Source organism: Pseudophryne corroboree, chromosome 3 (genome assembly GCF_028390025.1).
Source record: "Pseudophryne corroboree isolate aPseCor3 chromosome 3, aPseCor3.hap2, whole genome shotgun sequence".
NCBI classification, from domain to species: Eukaryota; Metazoa; Chordata; class Amphibia; order Anura; family Myobatrachidae; genus Pseudophryne; species Pseudophryne corroboree.
The window spans coordinates 345,661,255-345,686,385 of NC_086446.1; the positions used below are offsets into that span (position 1 = coordinate 345,661,255).

The following is a 25,131-nucleotide window of genomic DNA, read 5'->3' on the forward strand; positions in this document are numbered from 1 at the left end:
CCGTGGAGAGACCAAACGGCAACGTCTGAAATTGGTAATGACAATCCTGTACCACAAATCTGAGGTACGCCTGATGAGGTGGATAAATGGGGACATGAAGGTATGCATCCTTTATGTCCAGAGACACCATAAAATCCCCCCCTTCCAGGCTTGCGATGACCGCTCTCAGCGATTCCATCTTGAACTTGAACCTTTTCAGGTATATGTTCAGGGATTTTAAATTCAATATGGGTCTGACCGAACCGTCCGGTTTCAGGACTACAAACATGGTCGAATAATAATCCCTTTCCTGTTGAAGAAGGGGAACCTTGACCACCACCTGTTGAAGATACAATTTGTGAATTGCAGTTAACACTATTTTCCCTCTCATGGGGGGAAGCTGGCAGGGCCGATTTGAGGTATCGGTGAGGGGGCATCTCCTCGAATTCCAGCTTGTATCCCTGAGACACAATATCTATTGCCCAGGGATCCAACTGGGAGTGAACCCACTTGTGGCCGAAATTTCAAAGACGTGCCCCCACCGGGCCCAGCTCCGCCTGTGGAGCCCCAGCGTCATGCGGTGGATTTTGTAGAGGCCAGAGAGGACTTCTGTTCCTGGGAACTAGCTGTGTTGTGCAGCTTCTTTCCTCTGCCCATGCCTCTGGCAAGAAAGGACGCACCTCGGACTTTCTTGTTTTTCTGTGATCAAAAGGACTGCATTTGATAATACGGTGTTCTCTTATGCTGTGAGGAAACATATGGCAAAAAATTTGACTTTCCAGCAGTAGCTGGAGGGTCCGAGAGACCCTCCCCAAACAATTCCTCACCCTTGTAAGGTAAAACCTCCATATGCCTTTTTGAGTCGGCATCACCTGTCCATTGCCGAGTCCACAGGACCCTTCTGGCAGAAATTGACATAGCATTTATTCTAGAACCCAGTAGACTAATGTCTCTTTGAGCATCTCTCATATAAAGGACAGTGTCTTTAATATGCCCCAGGGTCAATAAAACAGTATCCCTATCTAGGGTATCCAACTCCTCTGATAAGGTATCAGTCCATGCCGCTACTGCACTACAGACCCAGGCCGACGCGATTGCCGGTCTGAGCAAGGTACCTGAATGTGTATAAATGGACTTCAGGGTACCCTCCTGTTTGCGATCAGCGGCATCCTTGAGGGTAGCCGTATCCTGAGACGGCAGGGATACCTTTTTGGATAAGCGTGTTAAAGCTTTGTCCACCCTAGGGGAGGATTCCCATCGTAACCTGTCCGTTGGCGGGAAAGGATACGCCATAAGAATTCGTTTGGAAATCTGCATTTTTTTATCTGGAGATTCCCAAGCTTTTTCACATAACTCATTCAGTTCGTGTGAGGGGGGAAAAGTTACCTCAGGTTTCTTTCCCTTATACATATAAACCCTTGTGTCAGGAACAGGGGTTTCCTCTGTGATGTGCAAAACATCCTTAATTGCTATAATCATATATCGGAGTGATTTAGCCAACTTTGGCTGTAACTTTGCATCATCGTCATCGACACTGGAGTCAGAATCCATGTCGGTATCTGTGTCAACAATCTGGGATAGTGGGCGCTTCTGAGACCCTGACGGCCTCTGCGACATAGGATCAGGCACGGGTTGGGACCCTGACTGTCCTGAGGCTTCAGCTTTATCTAACCTCTTATGCAAAGAATTAACATTATCATTTAAAACCTTCCACATATCCATCCAATCAGGTGTCGGCGCCGTCGGCGGAGACACCACATTCACTTGCTCCCGCTCTGCTTCCACATAGCCTTCCTCATCAGACATGTCGACACAAGCGTACCGACACACCACACACACACACACACACACAGGGAATGCCCTTTTTGAAGACAGTTCCCCCACAAGGCCCTTTGGAGAGACAGAGAGAGAGTATGCCAGCACACACCCCAGCGCTATAACCCAGGAATAACACAGTAATTTAATGTTAACCCAGTAGCTGCTGTTTATATTGTGTTGTTGCGCCTAATTTATGTGCCCCCCCCCCCTCTCTTTTTACCCTCTTCTACCGTGAATCTGCAGGGGAGAGCCTGGGGAGCTTCCTCTCAGCAGAGCTGTGGAGAAAAAACATGGCGCTGGTGAGTGCTGAGGAAGAAGCCCCGCCCCCTCGACGGCGGGCTTCTGTCCCGCTTAAATATGCATTTTCTTGGCAGGGGCTCATACATATATACAGTGCCCAACTGTATATATGTTTACTTTTGACAAACAGAGGATCCAAATGCTGCCCAGGGCGCCCCCCCCCCCCTGCGCCCTTCACCCTTACAGTGACCGGAGTATGTGAGGTGTGTGGGAGCAATGGCACACAGCTGCAGTGCTGTGCGTTACCTCAGTAAAGAACGGAGTCTTCTGCCGCCGATTTGAAGTCTTCTTGCTTCTCATACTCACCCGGCTTCTGTCTTCCGGCTCTGCGAGGGGGACGGCGGCGCGGCTCTGTGATCGGACGGCGAGGGTGAGATCCTGCGTACGATCCCTCTGGAGCTAATGGTGTCCAGTAGCCTAAGAAGCAGGACCTAGCTTCAGAGAGTAGGGCTGCTTCTCTCCCCTCTGTCCCACGATGCAGGGAGTCTGTTGCCAGCAGAGCTCCCTGAAAATAAAAAACCTAACAAAATACTTTCTCTCAGCGTACTCAGGAGAGCTCACTGAAAAGCACCCAGCTCGTCTGGGCACAGTATCAAACTGAGGTCTGTGCAGTGCACACCAGAACCTAAATTCTTTCTTAAAGTGCCCATGTCTCCTGCGGAGCCCGTCTATCCCCATGGTCCTTACGGAGTCCCCAGTATCCACTAGGACGTTAGAGAAATTAGGAATTCCTGAAATTGATGATACACAATGGGAGAGATAAGAGTACTAGGCAAATTCTTTGCAAGCACTTCTGTACCATGCATTGTTCATTCTACACAGAGTACCAGGCGAGGCAGCCATGTTGGGAGCACTGCATTGGTTGCAATGTGCAAATAAACAATACATGGAAATGAGACAGATCAGGATAAAATGAGCACTGAGCTGACAGAATACCCACTTGATTCAATGAGTTGCTCATTCTTCCGTTTACAGTACAAGGTGAGGCAGCATCTATGGCGTACTACATAGGTTACAGAATACCCACTTAATTCAATGCATGTCAGAACAGGCTGTTTTTGTGGATCCGTTGGACTCTGATCAACCGAAGGAGCAGATGCCCCTGAGTGCTGGAAACAAGGAGGACGAAGATAATTCCTTTTCATATATTTATTAAGCATAACAGATCAGAATGAGACTGTAGGAAGACTGAGACTAATTAGTTCAGGATTGGGAAACTGCAGAGAATGAAGTCACTGAATGATACGAGGCCGAGATTGACGAACTGTGAGGAATATGCTTTAGATGATACAAAGACGTGACTGAAGAACTGGGAAGTTGAGTTGTTAAGTGATGCGAAAGCGAGGCTGAAGAACTGTGAAGATTGTTAGCTGGATGATGTGAAAACGTGAATTTGGAACTGTGAAGGCTGGTTGCTGGATGATGCAAGGACATGAATGAAGAACAGTGAAGACTGGTTGATGGATGATGCGAAGACGTGAATGAAGAACTGTGAAGACTGGTTGCAGGATGATGCGAAGACGTGAATGAAGAACTGTGAAAACTGGTTGCTGTATGACGCGAAGATGTGAATGAAGAACTGTGAAGACTGGTTGCTGGATGATGCGAAGATGTGTATGAAGAACTGTGAAGACTGGTTGCTGGATGATGCGAAGACATGAATGAAGAGCACAGGCTGAAGCTGGCGGACCACCACGAGAATCCTGCAGAATCCAAAGGCAACAGTGGGAGAGCGGTTGACCGTGACCACGCATTGGAGAGCTGGCGAGCGTTGTGCAGCGAGAGTCGGCTGAGAACTCGGAGAGCCTGACGGGACCAATTAACAAGAGACACACAGAACAAACTGCGGGAGCACAGAGCTAACGCACAGAGTAACCACAACAAAGCACTGGCACAGAATGCAATAATCCCAGCCTATTTATAGGCAGCAGGAAAACAGGATTGGCTGACACTCACCCATCACGCTCATTTGTGCAGCCCTTGGTCTCCAACATGGCCGCTCCTAGCACTGCAGACACGCTTGGAAGCTGCAAGCCACTAGGTCCTCCCTCCAGCCTCAGGAAGCCGTCACTCCCACCGCCGACCCAGCCGCATCCCCGTGCGGCCACAGAGCGCCACAGACAGCCGCATCGGCAGAGGACGGATCCCGGGACCTGCAGCGGTAAGCACCCGCCGTGTGACAATGCGTTGCTCATCCTTCCGTTTACAGTACAAGGTGAGGCAGCATCTACGGCGTACTACATAGGTTACAGTGGGACAGGATGAGCAAAACGTAGACAGTCATAATGTCAACATACATAAAATAATAAGTAACGTTGACCAGTCATAATAGATAAATAGTGTATAGTGTCCAACTGAGGGAAAAGCCACTGCACATGTGCAAATAGTGATCCTGTCATGTCAGCCAAATTGTCTAATTGTCACACAGTAGGCAACCTGTGGCACTCCAGCTGCTGTTGAACTACACATGGCACTATTTCCTGACAATTAACAGGGATTACCCTGCGCATTAAACAACAGATGTGCACATTTCAGCAATAAAAGGTACCCTCTATGGTTTACTGAGCAAGGAAAGCATTTTACTCAGAATCACAGGGTTAGCATGGGTAAACCCAAGGTTTACCATGTGGAAAAAAATTACGTTTGATTGAATAACTCTTAGGGCGTGAAACCCAGAGCTTTTTCTCATGCTGCATGACCCACAGCTAATTGGCTTTCCCCACAACTGTCTCAGAAAGGGTCATGGGGCCTAATTCAGACCTGATCACAGCAGCAAATTTTCTTCTCTAATGGGCAAAATCATGTGCACTGCAGGGGGGGGGGGGGGGGGGGGTCAGATATAACATGTGCAGAGAGAGTTAGATTTGGGTGGGGTGTGTTCAAACTGAAATATAAATTGCAGTTTCAAAATAAAGCAACCAGTATTTACCCTGCACGGAAACAATCTGACGCACCCAAATCACACTCTTTCTGCATTTGTTATATCTGCCTCCCTGCAGTGCACATGGTTTTGCTCAATAGAGAACAAATTTGCTGCTGCGATCAGATCTGAATTAGGACATTGGTGTTAAAATTAAGAAGATCTCTACATTTTCTGCATTAGCCAAGTATGATCTGGCTGGTCCCCCAACCACCTCCCTTGTCTTTAAACTCATTGTAAACTGCTATTTTTTCAGCCCTGAAGGCATTGCAGATATGGGGCTGATATTTAAGATTCAAATGCGGACAATAGGAATGGAGGGGTGTAGTATGGTATGCCGGCGGCCGGGCTCCTGGCGACCAGCGTACCGGCGCCGGGAGCCCGACCGCCGGCATACCGACGACGTGGCAAGCGCAAATGAACCCCTTGCGGGCTCACTGCGCTCACCGCGCTGTGGGCACGGTGGCGCGCCACGCTATTTTATTCTCCCTTCAGGGGGGTCGTGGACCCTCACGAGGGAGAAAAATTGTCGGTATGCCGGCTGTCGGGATTCCGGCGCCGGTATACTGTGCACCGGGATCCCGACAGTCGGCATACTGAAGACCACCCGGAATGGAGCACTTGAAGCATCACCATTGCAAGTGAGGTGAAAAATGAAAGGCAAAACTACTATGGGCAAAACATTAGCTATGGCATTACGATAGGGCATAACATTAACTAGGACACTACTATGGGGGATAACATGAACAAACACTGCAGAAAAAGGTGTCTCCTACAGCACTGGGTCTGGGGTCCCTTCACAATTTTACTATGAAGCCCATGATGTTTGGCTATGCCCCAGATCAGTGTGTATGTGTTTATTATATATATATATATATATATATATATATATATATTGGTAAGAAAGTGAAAAAAGCACCTCCTAGTGCAGTATTTTTTAACAACACAGTTTGCATCCGCCACCTTCTGACACCTTATCAAAGTGTGCAAGTACCGTGTTAGGTGGTAATCCAACAACCCTTTCTCAAGCAAGTCCAATATAACCTTGAGAGAGGGTAGTTGGATTACCACCTAACACTGTACTTGCACACTTTGATAAGGTGTCAGAAGGTGGTGGATGAAAACTGTGTTGTTAAAAAATACTGCATTAAGAGGCGCTTTTTTCACTTCCTTACAGATGAACCATTGAGTCTGTTTTGAAACAACTGGCAACTTGGAGAAGAGCAGCCACCCCTTTATCAAGAGGAGGGAGTGCAATAAGACTTGTGTGACATGGTTACTTTGGTTGGAAAGAGGGGGAGCGCTCAGTACCACTATGATAGATAGATAGATAGATAGATAGATAGATAGATAGATAGATAGATAGATAGATAGATAGATAGATAGAAACTATGTTTGGAACTCCAGGCCTGAAATATACTAAATTAGATTACATTTAAATATTAACAATAACCTATCTTTTTTACATATCCATATACTGCCCCTCGCATAATACCCAAGTGCTTAATCAATGTTCTAACTGTAAGGGGAAACCAGCCATGTCCATACAACATTTTCACTACACAGCAGTGATTATTTACTTACAGTTAAATGATTGATATAGTAAAGTAGCAATAATAGTCAATGAAGAATACTAACATTGCAGACCAGGGGCAATATGTAATAGACTGCGAGGTGCAGGCTGTTCAGGAATTTCTGCGAGTCTGCCCGTATTTTTAAAGTGGTAATCAACCGACCTGGTTTTGCCTTGTAATATTTTGTGACTAATATTTTCTCTGCTAAAATAGGATTTTAATTACCTACCAGTAGATCCTTTTCTCGTAGTCCATAGGGCATACTGGGAATCCATTTAGTATCATGGGTATAGACGGGTTCACTTGGAGCCAAGGGCACTATAGAAGTTTAATTACGTGTGCTGGCTCCTAACCCGCTATGCCCCTCCTACCAGACTCAGTCTAAGAAACTGTGCCCAGGAGACGTACATACTTTGAGAGAAGGACATAGAAAAGGAAAGTGGTGAGATTTCGAACCAGCACAACTAGAACAAGAGGAAAGCCATGCTAACCAAACTTGCAAACAGGGACAGCAACAGCTGAACCAAACAACATTACTTAACCAAGTAACAAAGCAGTAAGAACGAAGCACCGGGCGGGTGCCCAGTATCCCCTACGGACTACGAGAAAAGGATTTACCGGTAGGCAATTAAAATCCTATTTTCTCTTACGTCCTAGGGGATACTGGGAATCTATTTTTTTTTTTTTTTTTAATTCAATAAGTTTTTTTTTCCATCATTAAGTTTTTATTATTTTTTTTCAACAACAAAGAAGAGGGTAGGGTACAAAAAGAAAGAGGGGGGGGAGTAATAAACATTTATAAACAATTAGGAGGGAGGGAAACATCTATGATAACAGATTCATTTTGTATCAAATTAGAACATGGCATCTGCATATAAATACACAAGCATATACAAGCACAGAGAGATCGGAGTGTTTATGGATCATTCGGTTCGTTTAAAGGGAACGAGCTGGAGTTAGAACTGGAGATAGTCGGTAAGGGTTGGGGCCGGTCTCTTCTTGATTCATATTCCCGCCATAATGACCAATCTGGTAGTTTCGCAGGGGGATGGTGTGACATTGCCACAAACTGTGTTTCCATCTCACAATGGAAATCAATTTTTTGAATAACCTTTGAAATATGAGGCAATGTAGCCTGTTTCCAGTTTTGCGCCAGAGCTGCTCTTGCCGCTATAAGGATATGACCCAATACATATTTGTGACGGGGGGACAGGGTATTCGGCATCAGATGAAGCAACGCCATACCTGGGGAGGGGTTTAGGGACGTATGAAGAACATTATTAATTAAGTCAAATACAGCCGCCCAGAAGGGGACCAGTAAGGGACAAGTCCAAAAAATGTGGAAAATATCACCTACCTCCCCACATTGCCGCCAACAGAATTTTGAACATGAGGGCCAAAACACATGGGGGTAAATTTACTAAGATTCGTAATTTCCAGAATCATGTCCAAGTTCAATCACGAATGACATCGACAGTGTAAAATTGCAACTTTTTGAATTGATTACGACTAATTTACTAAGCTGTCGTATTCGTATTTTTCGTTTCTTCCGATGTCGATGTCATTCGTGCTTTTCTGCTGTAGATTGCGGCCGCGTTTGCTGTTTCGCGGCCGCGTTTATGGGTTTTTTTACGACTGCGTCACATGTCTGTTACGGCAGTGATTTAGAAATTGCTGCCGCGTTTTTAGTCCTAAGTTTCGTTTTCGTCACGCGGCAGTGATTGGTTGTATTCGTGAAGGAGGAGTGTCTGTGCATATTACTATAAAACCGCCCCAAACACACCGCACCTGGTGGGTTTAGCTAGTGGAGAGGAGAGAGGAAGGTGTATTTGGAGTTGGTGAGTTTGGTGGAGTTTTTGGTGGATTTGGAGAGGAGTTTGGTGATTGTTGAGTGCTGTACTGTGTGTGTAAGTAGTCTTGTCATATTTGTAGTATTGTTTTTTCACAGTTTGTCTACTTTTTTGTCCTTGTTTTTTTTTTTACAGTCTTTTGTCATTGTTTGTGAGTGAGTGAGTGAGCGTGTGTGTTGGCTGTGTGGTGTGTAGTAGTAGGAGTAGTGGAGGAGTGTGTTTTGTGTTTTGATTTTTCAGTGTTTTTTGTTGTTTGTCATGTCAGACTCAGAGGTCAGTGTGGTGGCGGAGGTTAGTGAGGTGGAGGCTGGTAGTGAGGTGGAGGCTGGTAGTGAGGTGGAGGCTGTTAGTGAGGTGGAGGGGGGTAGTGAGAGGGAGGAGGTTAGTGAGGAGGAGGAGGAGGGGGTGCCTGTTGCTGTATTTTCCAGTGATAGTGATGGTGTTGTGGCTCCGCAGCCACGCACCACTACCAAGACTGGCAGGAATATAAAGTTCAGCTATGCTGAAAACATGGCTTTGGTGCGTGAGCTGATGAAGCACCATCGCCAATTGTTTGGTCAGGATGCTGGCAAGGTGTCCTCCCGCAGGAAGTCTGTCCTGTGGGGGCAAGTAATACTTGCCGTGAATAGTGAGGGTGTGGTGAGGCGGACTGAGGACACGTGCCGCAAGAGGTTTTATGATATTAAGCGGCGTGTCAAGGCCAAGATGGCCAAAGAGGCCAAATCTGCAAGAAAAACCGGAGGTGGCCCCCCTTTCCGGGCCACCTATCGGGACTGGGAGGAGCCTGTGCGGGCATTGATTCCTGCCGAAGTGGTGTCTGCTACTCATGTCCGGGATTCGGACCGACCCACGCAGGATGGTAAGTTTGATGTGTTATATTTTTATTTAAATGTCCTCTAAATGTTGTAAATGTCATTTTTAAAGGGTAAAGGATGCATAAATTGTGTTTCACATATTGCAGGCCTATGCACCCTTAAGGTGTGTTTGTGTTTAGAATGTGCTTTTTTCACCTTGCATTGGCTGTTTGGTAAATTTAATATTGCGCAAAAACATGTGCAATGGCTTTTTAATTTTTAAAAAAAAAAATTTTTTTTTTTACGATATTGCTTGTACATCTGTGTTGTCTGCTTATTTTAAAAAGATTTTTGTATTTATTTACTTCTGAAAAACGGTGCAATTATTTCAACATTAAATTTGAGAAACATTTGCAAGTAGTCAATCTCTGCAATATCTGAGGCATAATTCTAAAATGTAACAGATTTATTGTGTGCAACATCATGTACATTTGGATATACACCACAAAATAATGATGCTTGAAGCTCTTAATCAGAAATTATTTGTTTATCCAATACATAATAGATGGTTACAGTACAATAAGGCTTTGCAGGGGTTTTTTTTACACAAAGCATGGTAATAATGTTTGGTACACTTTTTCAACAGTCCCACAGACCAGCCGGCCAGACAGGCCTCAGACAAGTCAGGATGAGGCTGGGATTGCAGGTAAGACTTCAGTGTAGTCACATATTCTGCAAACACATAGAAGTACAAAATATTAATGTTTATATTTTCACATAGGTTCTGCTTCTGGAAGCCGACCTCCTGTAAGGCGCCCATCACAGGGCTTGGGCCACTTACCCAGGAGGCCAAGTAAGACACGGCGTCTTGGCTCGGAATCTGCGGCTCCATCATCCCCACCCAGGCGACGACTTTCGGCAGTGTCACCCCAGCCACCACTGGCACTATTGGCGAGTTCGCAGAGTGATGAGCCCCGATCCCCTCAGTTATCTGGTGAGTAAAAACAGAAATTAAACACATAGGCAATAATATACACAGTACAGTTAATATGTTGTTAGTTGGTTTTGAGATTACATGTTTTCCAGAACAAGCAATGTGATGTTACGTCTTCAATTGCTAAAGGTGAAAAAAAAATTTTTTATAAGGTCTTAGTGGATGTTCTCGCCAACATAATTTTTAATAAATATCAGAATTTTTTAAAAATTTGCCCCACACACGTGCACATTTAAATAAAATAACAATAAAATTCCAAAAAAAAAAAAGCATCCACAACATTATAGTGTTCACACATCTCCCCTGTCCAGTATGTAGATGGCTTACTTGCTCCGCTCCTCTGGACTATCCAGGTAAGTAGTCTATATCGTGGTCAGGGGAGGGAATCTAACAGTGTAATGCTGTGGAGGGGAGTTAGTTAGGTGAGGATTATGCAAATCTGTCTATGTGGCCGCCTGTGTTGGTATATATGTTTTTGAGCATAAAAAACATTATAAGTTTATAAAATCAACGCCAAAAAGTAAAAAAATGGAGTTTCTCTATCGTCCTAAGTGGATGCTGGGGTTCCTGAAAGGACCATGGGGAATAGCGGCTCCGCAGGAGACAGGGCACAAAAGTAAAGCTTTTACAGGTCAGGTGGTGTGTACTGGCTCCTCCCCCTATGACCCTCCTCCAGACTCCAGTTAGATTTTTGTGCCCGGCCGAGAAGGGTGCAATTCTAGGTGGCTCTCATAAAGAGCTGCTTAGAGAGTTTAGCTTAGGTTTTTTATTTTACAGTGATTCCTGCTGGCAACAGGATCACTGCAACGAGGGACAGAGGGGAGAAGAAGTGAACTCACCTGCGTGCAGGATGGATTGGCTTCTTGGCTACTGGACATGAAGCTCCAGAGGGACGATCACAGGTACAGCCTGGATGGTCACCGGAGCCACGCCGCCGGCCCCCTCACAGATGCTGAAGCAAGAAGAGGTCCAGAATCGGCGGCTGAAGACTCCTGCAGTCTTCTTAAGGTAGCGCACAGCACTGCAGCTGTGCGCCATTTTCCTCTCAGCACACTTCACACGGCAGTCACTGAGGGTGCAGGGCGCTGGGGGGGGGCGCCCTGGGAGGCAAATGAAAACCTTTAAAAAGGCTAAAAATACCTCACATATAGCCCCAGAGGCTATATGGAGATATTTACCCCTGCCTAAATGTACTAAATAGCGGGAGACGAGCCCGCCGAAAAAGGGGCGGGGCCTATCTCCTCAGCACACGGCGCCATTTTCTGTCACAGCTCCGCTTGTCAGGAAGGCTCCCAGGTCTCTCCCCTGCACTGCACTACAGAAACAGGGTATAACAGAGAGGGGGGGCAGAATAAATGGCAATATATTAATATAAAAGCAGCTATAAGGGAGCACTTAATCATAAGGCTATCCCTGTCATATATAGCGCTTTTTGGTGTGTGCTGGCAGACTCTCCCTCTGTCTCCCCAAAGGGCTAGTGGGTCCTGTCTTCGTATAGAGCATTCCCTGTGTGTCTGCTGTGTGTCGGTACGTGTGTGTCGACATGTATGAGGACGTTATTGGTGTGGAGGCGGAGCAATTGCCAAATATGAGGATGTCACCTCCTAGGGGGTCGACACCAGAATGGATGCCTTTATTTGTGGAATTACGGGATAGCGTCAACTCGCTTAAGCAGTCGTTTGCCGACATGAGGCGGCCGGACACTCAATTAGTGTCTGTCCAGGCGCCTCAAACACCGTCAGGGGCTGTAAAACGTCCCTTGCCTCAGTCGGTCGACACAGACCCAGACACAGGCACTGATTCCGGTGGTGAAGGTGACGAATCAACCGTATTTTCCAGTAGGGCCACACGTTATATGATTTTGGCAATAAAGGAGATGTTACATTTAGCTGATACTACAGGTACCACTAAACAGGGTATTATGTGGGGTGTGAAAAAACTACCAGTAGTTTTTACCGAATCAGAAGAATTAAATGACGTGTGTGATGAAGCGTGGGGTGCCCCGATAAAAAACTGCTAATTTCAAAGAAGTTATTGGCTTTATACCCTTTCCCGCCAGAGGTTAGGGAGCGCTGGGAAACACCTCCTAGGGTGGACAAAGCGCTAACACGCTTATCAAAACAAGTGGCGTTACCCTCTCCTGAGACGGACGCACTTAAAGATCCATCAGATAGGAGGATGGAAAATATCCAAAAAGGTATATACACACATGCAGGTGTTATACTACGACCAGCTATTGCGACTGCCTGGATGTGCAGTGCTGGGGTAGTTTGGTCAGAGTCCCTGATCGAAAATATTGATACCCTGGACAGGGACAATATTTTACTGTCGTTAGAACAAATAAAGGATGCATTTCTTTATATGCGTGATGCACAGAGAGATATCTGCACACTGGCATCACGGGTAAGTGCTATGTCCATTTCGGCCAGAAGAGCTTTATGGACACGACAGTGGACAGGCGATGCGTAGAGGAGTTATTTGAGGTCGGTCTATCGGATTTGGTGGCCACGGCTACGGCCGGGAAATCCACCTTTCTACCTCAAGTCACTCCCCAACAGAAAAAGGCACCGACCTTTCAACCGCAGCCCTTTCGTTCCTTTAAAAATAAGAGAGCAAAGGGCTATTCATATCTGCCACGAGGCAGAGGACGAGGGAAGAGACAGCAACAGGCAGCTCCTTCCCAGGAACAGAAGCCCTCCCCGGCTTCTACAAAAGCCTCAGCATGACGCTGGGGCTTCGCAAGCGGACTCGGGGGCGGTAGGCGGTCGTCTCAAAAATTACAGCGCGCAGTGGGCTCACTCGCAGGTAAATCCCTGGATCCTGCAGATAATATCTCAGGGGTACAGGTTGAAATTAGAGACAGAGCCACCTCGCCGTTTCCTGAAGTCTGCTTTACCAACGTCCCCCTCAGAAAGGGAGACGGTTTTGGAAGCCATTCACAAGCTGTATTCTCAGCAGGTGATAGTCAAGGTACCTCTTCTACAACAAGGGAAGGGGTATTATTCCACTCTATTTGTGGTACCGAAGCCGGATGGCTCGGTAAGGCCTATTCTAAATCTGAAGTCCTTGAACCTATACATAAAGAAGTTCAAGTTCAAGATGGAGTCACTCAGAGCAGTGATAGCGAACCTGGAAGAAGGGGACTTTATGGTATCCTTGGACATCAAGGATGCGTATCTCCACGTTCCAATTACCCCTCACGCCAGGGGTACCTCAGGTTCGTTGTACAAAACTGTCACTATCAGTTTCAGACGCTGCCGTTTGGTTTGTCCACGGCACCTCGGGTCTTTACAAAGGTAATGGCCGAGATAATATTTCTTCTTCGAAGAAAAGGCGTATTAATTATCCCATACTTGGACGATCTCCTAATAAGGGCAAGGTCCAGAGAACAGCTAGAGATGGGTTTAGCACTATCTCAAGAGGTGCTAAAGCAGCACGGATGGATTCTGAATATTCCAAAATCCCAATTAATGCCGACAACTCGTCTGCTGTTCCTGGGGATGATTCTGGACACAGTTCAGAAAAAGGTTTTTCTTCCCGAAGAAAAAGCCAAGGAGTTATCTGACCTGGTCAGGAACCTCCTAAAACCAGGAAAGGTGTCTGTACATCAATGCACAAGAGTCCTGGGAAAAAATGGTAGCTTCTTACGAAGCAATCCCTTTCGGCAGATTCCATGCAAAGGGATCTGTTGGACAAATGGTCAGGGTCGCATCTTCAGATGCACCTGCGGATAACCCTGTCGCCGAGGACAAGGGTATCCCTTCTGTGGTGGTTGCAGGAGGCTCATCTATTGGAGGGCCGCAGATTCGGCATACAGGATTGGATCCTGGTCACCACGGATGCCAGCCTGAGAGGCTGGGGAGCAGTCACACAGGGAAGAAATTTCCAGGGAGTGTGGTCGAGCCTGAAAAAGTCTCTTCACATAAGCATTCTGGAACTAAGAGCAATCTACAATGCTCTAAGCCAGGCGGAACCTCTGCTTCAAGGAAGACCGGTGTTGATCCAGTCGGACAACATCACGGCAGTCGCCCATGTAAACAGACAGGGCGGCACAAGAAGCAGGAGGGAAATGGCAGAAGCTGCCAGGATCCTTCGCTGGGCGGAGAATCACGTGATAGCACTGTCAGCAGTATTCATCCCGGGCGTGGACAACTGGGAAGCAGACTTCCTCAGCAGACACGACCTTCACCCGGGAGAGTGGGGACTTCATCCAGAAGTTTTCCACATGCTATTAAACCGTTGGGTAAAACCAATGGTGGACATGATGGCGTCTCGCCTCAACAAAACACTGGACAGGTATTGCGCCAGGTCAAGAGATCCGCAGGCAATAGCTGTGGACGAGCTGGTAACACCTTGGGTGTACCAGTCGGTATATGTGTTTCCTCCTCTGCCTCTCATACCAAAGGTATTGAGGATTATACGGCAAAGAGGAGTAAGACTAGTGGCTCCGGATTGGCCAAGAAGGACTTGGTACCCGGAACTTCAAGAGATGGTCACGGACGATCCGTGGCCTCTACTTCTGAGAAGGGACCTGCTTCAGCAGGGTCCTTGTCTTTTTCAAGACTTACCGCGGCTGCGTTTGACGGCATGGCGTTGAATGCCAGATCCTAAAAGGAAAAGGCATTCCAGAAGAAGTCATTCCTACCTTGATAAAGGCAAGGAAGGAAGTCACCGCGAAGCATTATCGCCGTATTTGGCGAAAATATGTTGCGTGGTGCGAGCAGCGGAGTGCTCCGATGGAGGAATTTCAACTGGGTCGTTTTCCTACATTTCCTGCAATCAGGATTGTCTATGGGTCTCAAATTGGGATCTATTAAGGTTCAAATTTCGGCCCTATCAATATTCTTCCACAAAGAATTGGCCTCAGTCCCTGAGGTCCAGATTTTTATCAAAGGAGTACTGCATATACAGCCTCCTGTGGTGCCTAAGGTGGCACCGTGGGATCTAAATGTAGTTTTAGATTTCCTCAAATCCAATTGGTTTGAACCACTAAAGAATGTGGTTTTGAAATATCTCACATGGAAAGTGACTATGTTACTGGCCCTGGCTTCGGCCGGGAGAGTATCTGAACTGGCGGCTTTGTCTTATAAAAGCCCTTATTTAATTTTCCATTCGACATAGGGCAGAGCTGCGGACGCGTCCGCATTTTCTCCCTAAGGTGGTATCAGCGTTTCACCTGAACCAGCCTATTGTAGTGCCTGCGGCTACAGACGACTTGAAGGACTCCAAGTTGTTGGACGTTGTCAGAGCCTTAAAAAATATACATTTAAAGGACGGCTGGAGTCAGAAAATCTGACTCGCTGTTTATACTGTATGCACCCAACAAGTTGGGTGCACCTGCTTCTAAGCAGTCGATTGCTCGTTGGTTTTGTAACAAAATTCAACTTGTACATTCTGTGGCAGGCCGGCCACAGTCTAAATCTGTTCAGGCCCATTCCGCAAGGAAGGTGGGCTCATCTTGGGCGGCTGCCCGAGGGGTCTCGGCATTACAACTCTGCCGAGCAGCTACGTGGTCAGGGGAGAACACGTTTGTAAATTTTTACAAATTTGATACCCTGGCAAAGGAGGACCTGGAGTTCTCTCATTCGGTGCTGCAGAGTCATCCGCACTCTCCCGCCCGTTTGGGAGCTTTGGTATAATCCCCATGGTCCTTTCAGGAACCCCAGCATCCACTTAGGACGATAGAGAAAATAAGAATTTACTTACCGATAATTCTATTTCTCGGAGTCCGTAGTGGATGCTGGGCGCCCATCCCAAGTGCGGATTATCTGCAATACTTGTACATAGTTATTGTTAACTAATTCGGGTTATTGTTTAGGAAGCCATCTTTCAAAGGCTCCTCTGTTATCATACTGTTAACTGGGTTTAGATCACAAGTTGTACGGTGTGATTGGTGTGGCTGGTATGAGTCTTACCCGGGATTCAAAATCCTCCCTTATTGTGTACGCTCGTCCGGGCACAGTACCTAACTGGAGTCTGGAGGAGGGTCATAGGGGGAGGAGCCAGTACACACCACCTGACCTGTAAAAGCTTTACTTTTGTGCCCTGTCTCCTGCGGAGCCGCTATTCCCCATGGTCCTTTCAGGAACCCCAGCATCCACTACGGACTCCGAGAAATAGAATTATCGGTAAGTAAATTCTTATTATTATGAATGTAGTAATGTGTAGAAGTAGCCTTGCTAAAAATTTACAAATAAACATTGCATGTTGGCCACCCCATACAGAGCCCAGCTTGATGGCCGACGTGGACCAGCAGGGACAAGACCAACAGGCAACCATCACACTGCAACTTACACCTGTTGACCCAAGCCAGCCAATACAGCTGCAGGATATCCCCCAAGCCTCCATCAGTCCACAACTGGCACAAGCTCCGCCCCCAAGCCAAATACCAGATGATTTTTGGGCCAGTTGGACAAGCCAACAGGCCCAAAGCAATGCCAGCCTGACCGCACATACACAACACCTTGCCAGTCTGCCCCATCATCTACCGCGTATTAGTCGCAACTCGGGCAGACTGATTGTACAAGTAGGGCGAATGGCAACCTCAATGGAGCAAATAAGGGCTGACAACAGCCAAATGCTTGCTCATTTATCGCGCATCATAGATGAGCAACAGCGCCATCAGCAGGCACCCGTTCAGCTCATTCAGCACAACCAAGTGGTGAATGAGTCGTTATCCAGGATTGTAGCCAGCCACACTGCAACCAACACTCAGCTGATTGCAAGCCTTAATAATTTGAGCAGCAATATTTCATTGATGGGAGCTCAACAAGTAACCTCCAGCTCGGGGACCACGACCCCTATCCAAACGCCAGTAACCTCCCCTGTTCGGCGTTCCTCCAGAGCACGTGCCAGTGAGCCAGCACAAAGCTCAGCACCCAGCACACACAAGCGGAAAAAATAACCCCAATGTGATTGGCAAAATAAAAATTTGTATTTGACAAACACACAACTTCCTGTGTCCGTCTCAAACATTGTCGAAGCTGCTCTGTATGTATGTATGTTTTTCATGGGTAATGACTGAAAATGTATTTTTAGCATAAACTAAGTACAATGGACACACCACTATAAACTACAAACAGTAAGTAACAAAACACACAATAGAAAGTAGTGCAAAGTGTTTAGTCAAGGATAATTACAGCCTACTAAAACTGACCTGAAAAATAGCGCAGGATCACTTCTTGCCGTACCTGCCTCCCTACATATGTACTCACACTGTCACCAGATGGGTCTAACTCCTCTGCTTGCCGACTGCTTTCTCCCTCATCATGTGCCAGATGTTGGGTTAAACACAGATTATGGAGAAAACAGCAGCAGAACACAATTCTAGTCACCTTTGAGGGACTATACAACAAAAGGCCAGCAGATTTATCCAGACACCGAAACCGTGACTTCAGCACACCAAAACATCTTTCTATCACATTCCGCATAGCCTTATGTGCATGATTGTAACTGTGTTCAGCAGGAGAATCAGGTTGGGACAATGGAGTAAGGAGCCAAGAGTAGCAGCCGTAACCCCCATCACCTGAAAAACAGATATAGTCCACATTAGTACATATGTTAGATTATTCTTTCACCTAATCATAACTCGAGTTTGTGGATAAAAGACATACACACAAAACATTTTAAACATACCCAACAGCCAGCCATCAGGCATTTGTCCGGCCTCAAATTTATCGAAGAGCGATGACTGACTGAGGATGAAGGAGTCATGGCAGCCACCAGGGTAACCTGCAACAACACTCATAATTTTTAAGTTTGCATCACAGACCACCTGGACATTAGTTGATTGGGACAGATGTCTATTAGTATATATATATTGGCGGCCCTTAGGTGATCTCAGCTGAACGTGTGTGCAATCTATGGCCCCCAGCACATTGGGCATGCCAGCAAGCTCATAGAAAGCTACCCTGACAGCACTCCACTCCGACTCCTCGGTAGGGAAGCAGATTGAGGCATTAATGTGTGGCTCCAACACATCCAAAACCTGAGTGGACATTAAAGAAGCTAAGGTGAGTGTCATGTTAGGTATTCTCTACAATACTGTGTTGTTTGAACTTACAGAAGCAACACTTAGACATAACCGCCTATGTATTTTTAGACTCACCTGCATCAAATATCTGGAAAAGGTGGGCTGTGAGATACCAATGACGTCGCCTGCCACAGCCTGGAAGCTCCCAGTAGCCATAAAGTGTAACACAGCCAGGAGTTTGTGTAGGCCTGAGACAGAGCGAGAGCGTGCTGTCTCAGGGTCTATGCCCAGTTTGACAAGGTCATACAGGTGGAAAATGTTGTTTCTATTTAGGCGGAACATCTGTATGACCCTATCATCGGACAATGCATTTAAGTTTAAACGCCCTCTAAAAAAACGAGGCTGGCGCAGCCTCCGCGGTACCTGGACAACCTGTTGACCATGTTCACTTACCTGGGCCTGATTCCTGGAAGCCTCATGGAGCAGTCTAAGGTATCCCACAGCAAACAAAAAATCATTGCCACACACCACAGCCGCCATTTCAGAGTGAGAGAAGTTCAAAATGTGCCTGGAACACTTTTATAGGGCCAAACATTCAGGTGTGAGTAATGGATAATTGAGTACACATGTAAACACGCTTTTCAAATGCTGGCGCGTTTTTTTTTAGGAAAAAATTACGATTTGTAATTTTTCGCGGCCGCGATTGCATTTTCACGGCAACAATTACAATTACGAATGGTTAGTAAATGACCGAGATTCATATCTAAACAGGCGTAATTTGACCGATGGTGTATTCATTCGTAATTTTTTACTTGGACTTGCAAAAAATTACGAATGCCCTCATCTCTGCCGTGATTAGTGTTTAGTAAATTACCGAGATGACACTTTGAAGAAAAAACGGCATCTCGGTCAAAATCGGGAGCTTAGTAAATTTCCCCCATGGAGTCTATCTGGGGTGAAATAAAGTCTGTTCAACAACTTTGTGTGCATCTCAGTGTGGTTAAGGCACTTAGACATAGTGTGTGTAGATGAATAGATGGTGCTCCATTGGAGGTCGGACAATCCGAAGCCCAAATCCCTCTCCCACTTAATCTGCGCTTTGACTTTAGGGTTGGGCAATAGTGCCACAAGAACGTTGTACCAAAAGGATATGTCTCCCTTAGAATCTGTCACATTCAGTCTAGCGTAAACTCGTTGAGTATATGGATGAACATCTCTGGCGGCCACCGGGAGCGAGCTCCACCAATGACTAATTTGGTAATAGTTCAGTCGTGAGGAATCAGGTAGGGAAAATTTAGATTGCAAGACAGGGAAAGGAAGCAATACTGAACCGTCTAATAAATCACTCAGTGTAGAGATGCCACATAAATACCATCGAGAGATATTCAAATTTGGGACTAGTTTCATCAGGGCACGGAGAGAAATAGATGTAAAGGTAGGTGGTGTAGCAGTCAGTTTCGCCACTAATTTGTCCCATGTTTGCAGTGAGGTACGAGTGGAGGGAAGTGTTGGTAAAGGAGATGGGCGAAGACTCTTAGGGGTATGTAGAATGTCCCCCAACGGGTAAGCCGTACAGGCTTCTCTCTCCAGGCTAGCCCATCCCAAGTCTAATCCAGCTGTTCCAAACATCCTTATATGTGCTAATGTGCACGCCTCATGATAAAGTGTAAGATCTGGCATCGCCAGTCCTCCCAAAGTCTTGGGTAGGACCATCCGTGTGCGAGCTATTTTAGGGGCCCGGGCTGCCCATATATACTTTACCATAATGGCCGTAAATTTATCAATGTATCGGCTAGGAAAAGAGTAAGGTATCGTACGGAAAAGGTACATCAACTTGGGAAGGAGGGACATTTTGAACGCAGCTAAGCGTCCAAGCCAAGAGATATCATATAGCGCCCAGGATCTGGTTAAAAGTGTGAGTGAGGCTAGGAGGGTTTTGGGCCTGGTCAAAGTATTAAGTGCCAACCGTGCCCGTTTACTAGCCCAGACCAAGGAGGACAGCAACCCATCTATCTGTTTGAAAGTTTTCTGGGGGATGTATACTGGGGATTGTTGTAGAATATACAGGAGTTTGGGTTGAAAAACCATTTTCACCATGTTAACCCTCCCTGTAACTGTCAGGGGCAGTTTCCCCCAGACCTTCACTTTATTGCGAAGATAAGATATTTGCGGTGTAATATTAAGGGAAGTAAATTTATGAGGGTCGTTAGATACCCAAATGCCCAGATATTTAAAGGAATTTACCCATCTTAGTGGGAGATCAACCAATGGGGAGGCAGGGACCTCGCCCTGAAGCGGGATAATGAAGGATTTCTCCCAGTTGATCAGGAGCCCGGAGTAACATCCGAACTGATCAACAATATCTAAAATCTTAGGCATAGACTCAGCATAGCGATCCACAAATAGCAGGATGTCATCGGCATATAGAGCTATTTTCTCCTCCCTGGTGCCTACAGTATATCCAAAAAACTCAGGGTTCGCTCGCAGAAGACATGCAAGGGGTTCAATGGCTATAGCAAACAGGGTAGGGGACACTGGGCATCCCTGACGAGTACCTCTAGACAATGGAAAGGAATGTGATACAAAACCGTTCACTGCCACCCTAGCCAGGGGAGAGGAATACATCAATCGGACGAATTTGATAAAGCTAGGGCCTATACCAAACTTGTGCATGACCCTCCACAAATACTCCCATTCCACGGAGTCAAAGGCCTTAGCGGCGTCCAATGATACTACTATGGATGAGGGAGCCTCACGGGAGACCTGGAGATGGGTAAATAATCGTCTAAGATTAATGGATGTTGATTTATTGGGCATAAACCCCGTCTGATCTGGGTGTATGAGCTGCGTAATGACCTGATTTAATCTACATGCCAGGACTTTGGCCAGAATTTTAATGTCGGTCGGTAGAAGGGAGATAGGTCTATAAGAATCAACCTTCCTATGGTCCTTATCGGGCTTCGGAAGGACGATAATCAATGCCTCTGCCATAGATAAAGGGAGGGATTCCTGTGTGAATATCTGATTATATAACTCAAGTAATTGGGGGACAAAAAAATCTAAATGTCGTTTATATAGCTCAGACGGTATGCCGTCTAGCCCCGAAGCCTTCCCATTGGGAGCAGCATTAATCGCAGCCACAATCTCCTCTGGCGAGATAGGTGCCTCGAGGAAGTCATGCGCCTCACAGGTCAGCAAGGGGAGCTGTATAGTCTGTAGATATTCGTCTAATTGTATCGGGGTACATTCTAGTTTAGAACTGTATAATCGCCTATAATACGACACGAATTCCGACGCAATCTGTGGGGTCTGCGATAAAGTGGTACCGTCTGAGGCCTCAATTTCAGCCACAGTATTAAAGGGTCTCTCACCCCGTGCCAGGGAGGCTAGATATGATCCCGGCCTATCCCCGGAGGCGTAAAAGGCGTGAGAGGAGAAGAGGAGTCTATGCTGAGTCTTTTCCATTAGATATTCCCTCCATTCCCCCTGAGCTGACAACCATGCAGATTTGGAACTATCTAAACAATCTTGTAAATATTGTGCTTCTGCAGTAACACTTAGGGTCTCCAGTTCGGACTCCCGGTGCCTGAAAACGTTTTTTAAATTAGCCACTCGTTTAATTAGGGTTCCCCGCAAAAAGGCCTTAAACGCATCCCATATATTAGAGATAGGCTGCCCAGCCGTGTTTATCTCGAAAAATTCCCGCCACGCAGCCACCAAGTCGGAGCCATCTCCCATATGTACTAGCCAGAACGGATTAAACTTCCACACTGCCTGGCCTCTAGAGCAATTAAAATCCAGGATCAGTGTTAAAGGGGAGTGATCCGATATACCCCTAGTCTCATATTTGCTATCCCGAACCCTAGGAATCAGATCTCTCGAGAGAAGAGCCAGGTCAATCCTAGAGAACGAGGAATGGGAATGTGAGAAACATGAATATTGTTTAACAGATGGATGTCTCAGTCTCCAGGGATCGACCAGGCCCAGCCCCGACACAACATCAGCAAAGCTATTCCTACCAGAATGTGGACCAGAGGGATTAGTAGAGAATCTATCCATCGCTTTATCTAATACATTGTTGAAATCCCCCATACAAACCACAGGTATTCCCGGTGACAATGCCATAAACCCTGCAACTTTTTTCAAGACATCGGAAGAGTACGGGGGAGGCACATACACGGACAGTAAAAGCAAAGGGGTACAGTGGATCTTACACTTTAAAAACACATATCTCCCCCATGGGTCCGTTTGTACTGACTCCACCACAAAGGGAACAGACTTCTTTACAAGGATAGAGACTCCCCGAGAGGCAGAGGTGTGTGTAGAATGGAATGCCCACCCCACCCAAGGTCTTTTAATGGCCAGGGTCTTGCTGCCCACCAGGTGGGTCTCCGTAAGACATATCACATCAGCGGCATACTGCTTAATTTGTCTAAGCACCAGAGATCGTTTAATCTTGTCATTGAGTCCCCGCACATTCCATGCCAGCATCCTAAGTCCAACCATGATGGGTCGTTGTGATAATAATAGGGGCTACAGCCCACGGCCAGCCAGATCCCCCCTCACTGCATACAAGTACAAGGCACCACCGCTCAATGAATAGATTCGTAAGCCATACATACTCAAATTCCAAACATCCATACAAACAATAACCGTAGCCTTGAACTTCCCCCCTCCCCCCACCCTGTACACTACTCCCAACCTGCAGCATACCTGGATCCCTTAACCTAACACCGGCTCAAACCCAGAGCACACGAGTTATACTCTGGGTGGAGCCAAGAATATAATGGCCCTAAGAAAGAGAAAACAAAACACAAACAAAACAAAACATCCCCAGCCATTAGACTAAATCACCCCTATAAGATAGAAAAAGGGGCGAAACATACAAAGTCTCCCCCCGGGACTTAGAACAAAATACAATCGGATATATTCGGACCATAGATATATCCCTCCTCTCCCCCAGCCCCCCCTCTCCCGCATCTCAGCAATATAAGTATAGTAATTGGTCAGTATGAGGAGAGAACCAAAACAGAAAATCAGGTAAATAATTATCCCCCCCACCACCCCCACATCCTCAGGGAGCAGCATTTAGATACTTAAACATTTTTCCCCCCCACATCCTGCATCCCCCCAGTATATATGCAGATAATCTTATCCCGTACAGAGAATCTCTTGCAACTAAAGTCACAGGAATTAATCACGGATCAGCAAGAGCCCTTCTCGCCGGGAAGCGTCTATCCAGCCATACCATCGCCTCTCGAGGAGCCGCAAAAAATTTGGTTTCACCATCAGCTACCACTCGTAATCGTGATGGAAAGAGCATGGCGTATGGCAGATCGAGTTCCCGGAGTCTCCTCTTAACAGGCAGAAATTGAGCTCTATCTTTCTGCACCTCCATCGCGAAGTCTGGGAAGACCGATATTGGCGACCCGTTCCACTTTAGGGGGCCTTTCGTGCGAGCAAGTTTCAAAACAGTGTCCCGGTCGCGGAAGTGGAGGAACTTGGCGATGAAGGTACGAGGCGGAGCCCCCGGAGGCAATGGGCGCATCGGAACTCTATGAGCTCGTTCTATGGTGAAATGAGGCGAGAATTCATCGGATCCAAATGCCTTCCGAAGCCATGTTTCTAGAAATTCCTCAGGAGACGAGCCCTCCTCCTTCTCGGGCAAACCGATGAAACGGACATTATTGCGACGTAGGCGTCCCTCCATATCCGTTAGTTTTTTGCGCACATCAGTCATCTGAGACTCCAAAGTATCAGTTCGCCGTCCCAGCGGGGTGACAGTATCCTCGACATTGGAGATACGGGTTTCGGCCTCACCCACCCTCTCTCTCACCCTTTGCAGGTCTTGATGGATAATGGAGAGGTCGGACTGCACCTGTCCAATTTTATCAGCCAAGCGGGCCTCACTAGCTGTCACGGCATCCAACACTCTTTGTAATGCAGCATCGGGCGGTTCTGATGAGGCATAACTGTGTGCAGGAGAGGGGGGTGAAGACTCATCTTGTGTAGTTTCCCTCCTCTGTTGTTGGGGACCGGGATTGCGAACAAACTTCTCCATTGCGCCCGCCGCCGCGTTTTGTTGGCGGCCTTTCACCATTTTGGATAACACAGTGCCGCCGTACCCGACCAGATATATATCAAAGCAATGCAGGCAAAGAGAGGGGGTGCAGGTACTAGCACGTTGTGAGAGGGCCAAGAGGTGTGGGACAAATATATATATATAGAAGGACCAGTAATCTTGGTATTGTTGCTGAGGTAGAGCAATGCAGGGCTCTCAGTATTAGTCTCCAGCCTTCAGTCAGGTTCAACAGCTCAAATAACATGTGAGAGACACTTCCAGCAGGAGAGGTGTGGTCAGGAGCTGAACCAAGCCCTCTGCCAACCACAAGATGGCGCCCGGAAAACCCCACAAACAGTGCAGCCTGTGTTATATCGCTCAGGGGGGCAAGGCTCGTCAACCATACAGCGGGGGTGCTCTCCGGCCGGCGCACGGGCTGTTTCACATCCAGATTTCACCCAGGACTGTCAGGGGCGGGCGGCGGAGCTCCGTACACGCTGCCTGCCAACCGCAAGATGGCGCCCGGCGGCTCCCTGCAGTCAGCTCAGCCGCGACAAGTGTCCCGGCCGTCCGGCGGGGAAGAGGAGCGGAGCGACGAGTTGTACAAGCGGCGGGGCCCCCGTACCACACTCTCGCCGGCCGTGAGGTATGTTAGGCAAGCCGGGTGGGAGAGGAGTGGTACAGCTCCCGGGCAGCGCCGTCCAAGATGGCGCCGGTCTCATGCAGGTCGGGTCCAGCACACTCTTATAAACGGTCCCAGCAGGGACACAGGGCACAGAATCCCAGTAAAACGTAGCCCAGATCAGACAGCAGGCATTCAGACAGCCGTCCAGGGCCACTTAGGTAGTCACTCAGGGGCAACAGGATCT

At 47.1% G+C, this 25,131-nt stretch overlaps 1 protein-coding gene and 1 long non-coding RNA gene across 6 annotated transcripts in view; both read right to left on the reverse strand.

Annotated features, from left to right (window-relative positions):
• FBXO47 (F-box protein 47) overlaps positions 1 to 25,131 on the reverse strand; it is an 873,621-nt gene that overhangs the window by 313,212 nt on the left and 535,278 nt on the right. The window lies entirely within an intron of this gene.
• Positions 9,881 to 17,644, reverse strand: LOC135057771 (uncharacterized). The gene is made up of 3 exons (XR_010244356.1): positions 17,386 to 17,644; positions 10,077 to 10,226; positions 9,881 to 9,967 (listed from the first exon to the last, which is right to left on the reverse strand). It is a non-coding gene; the product is annotated as an uncharacterized LOC135057771 (long non-coding RNA).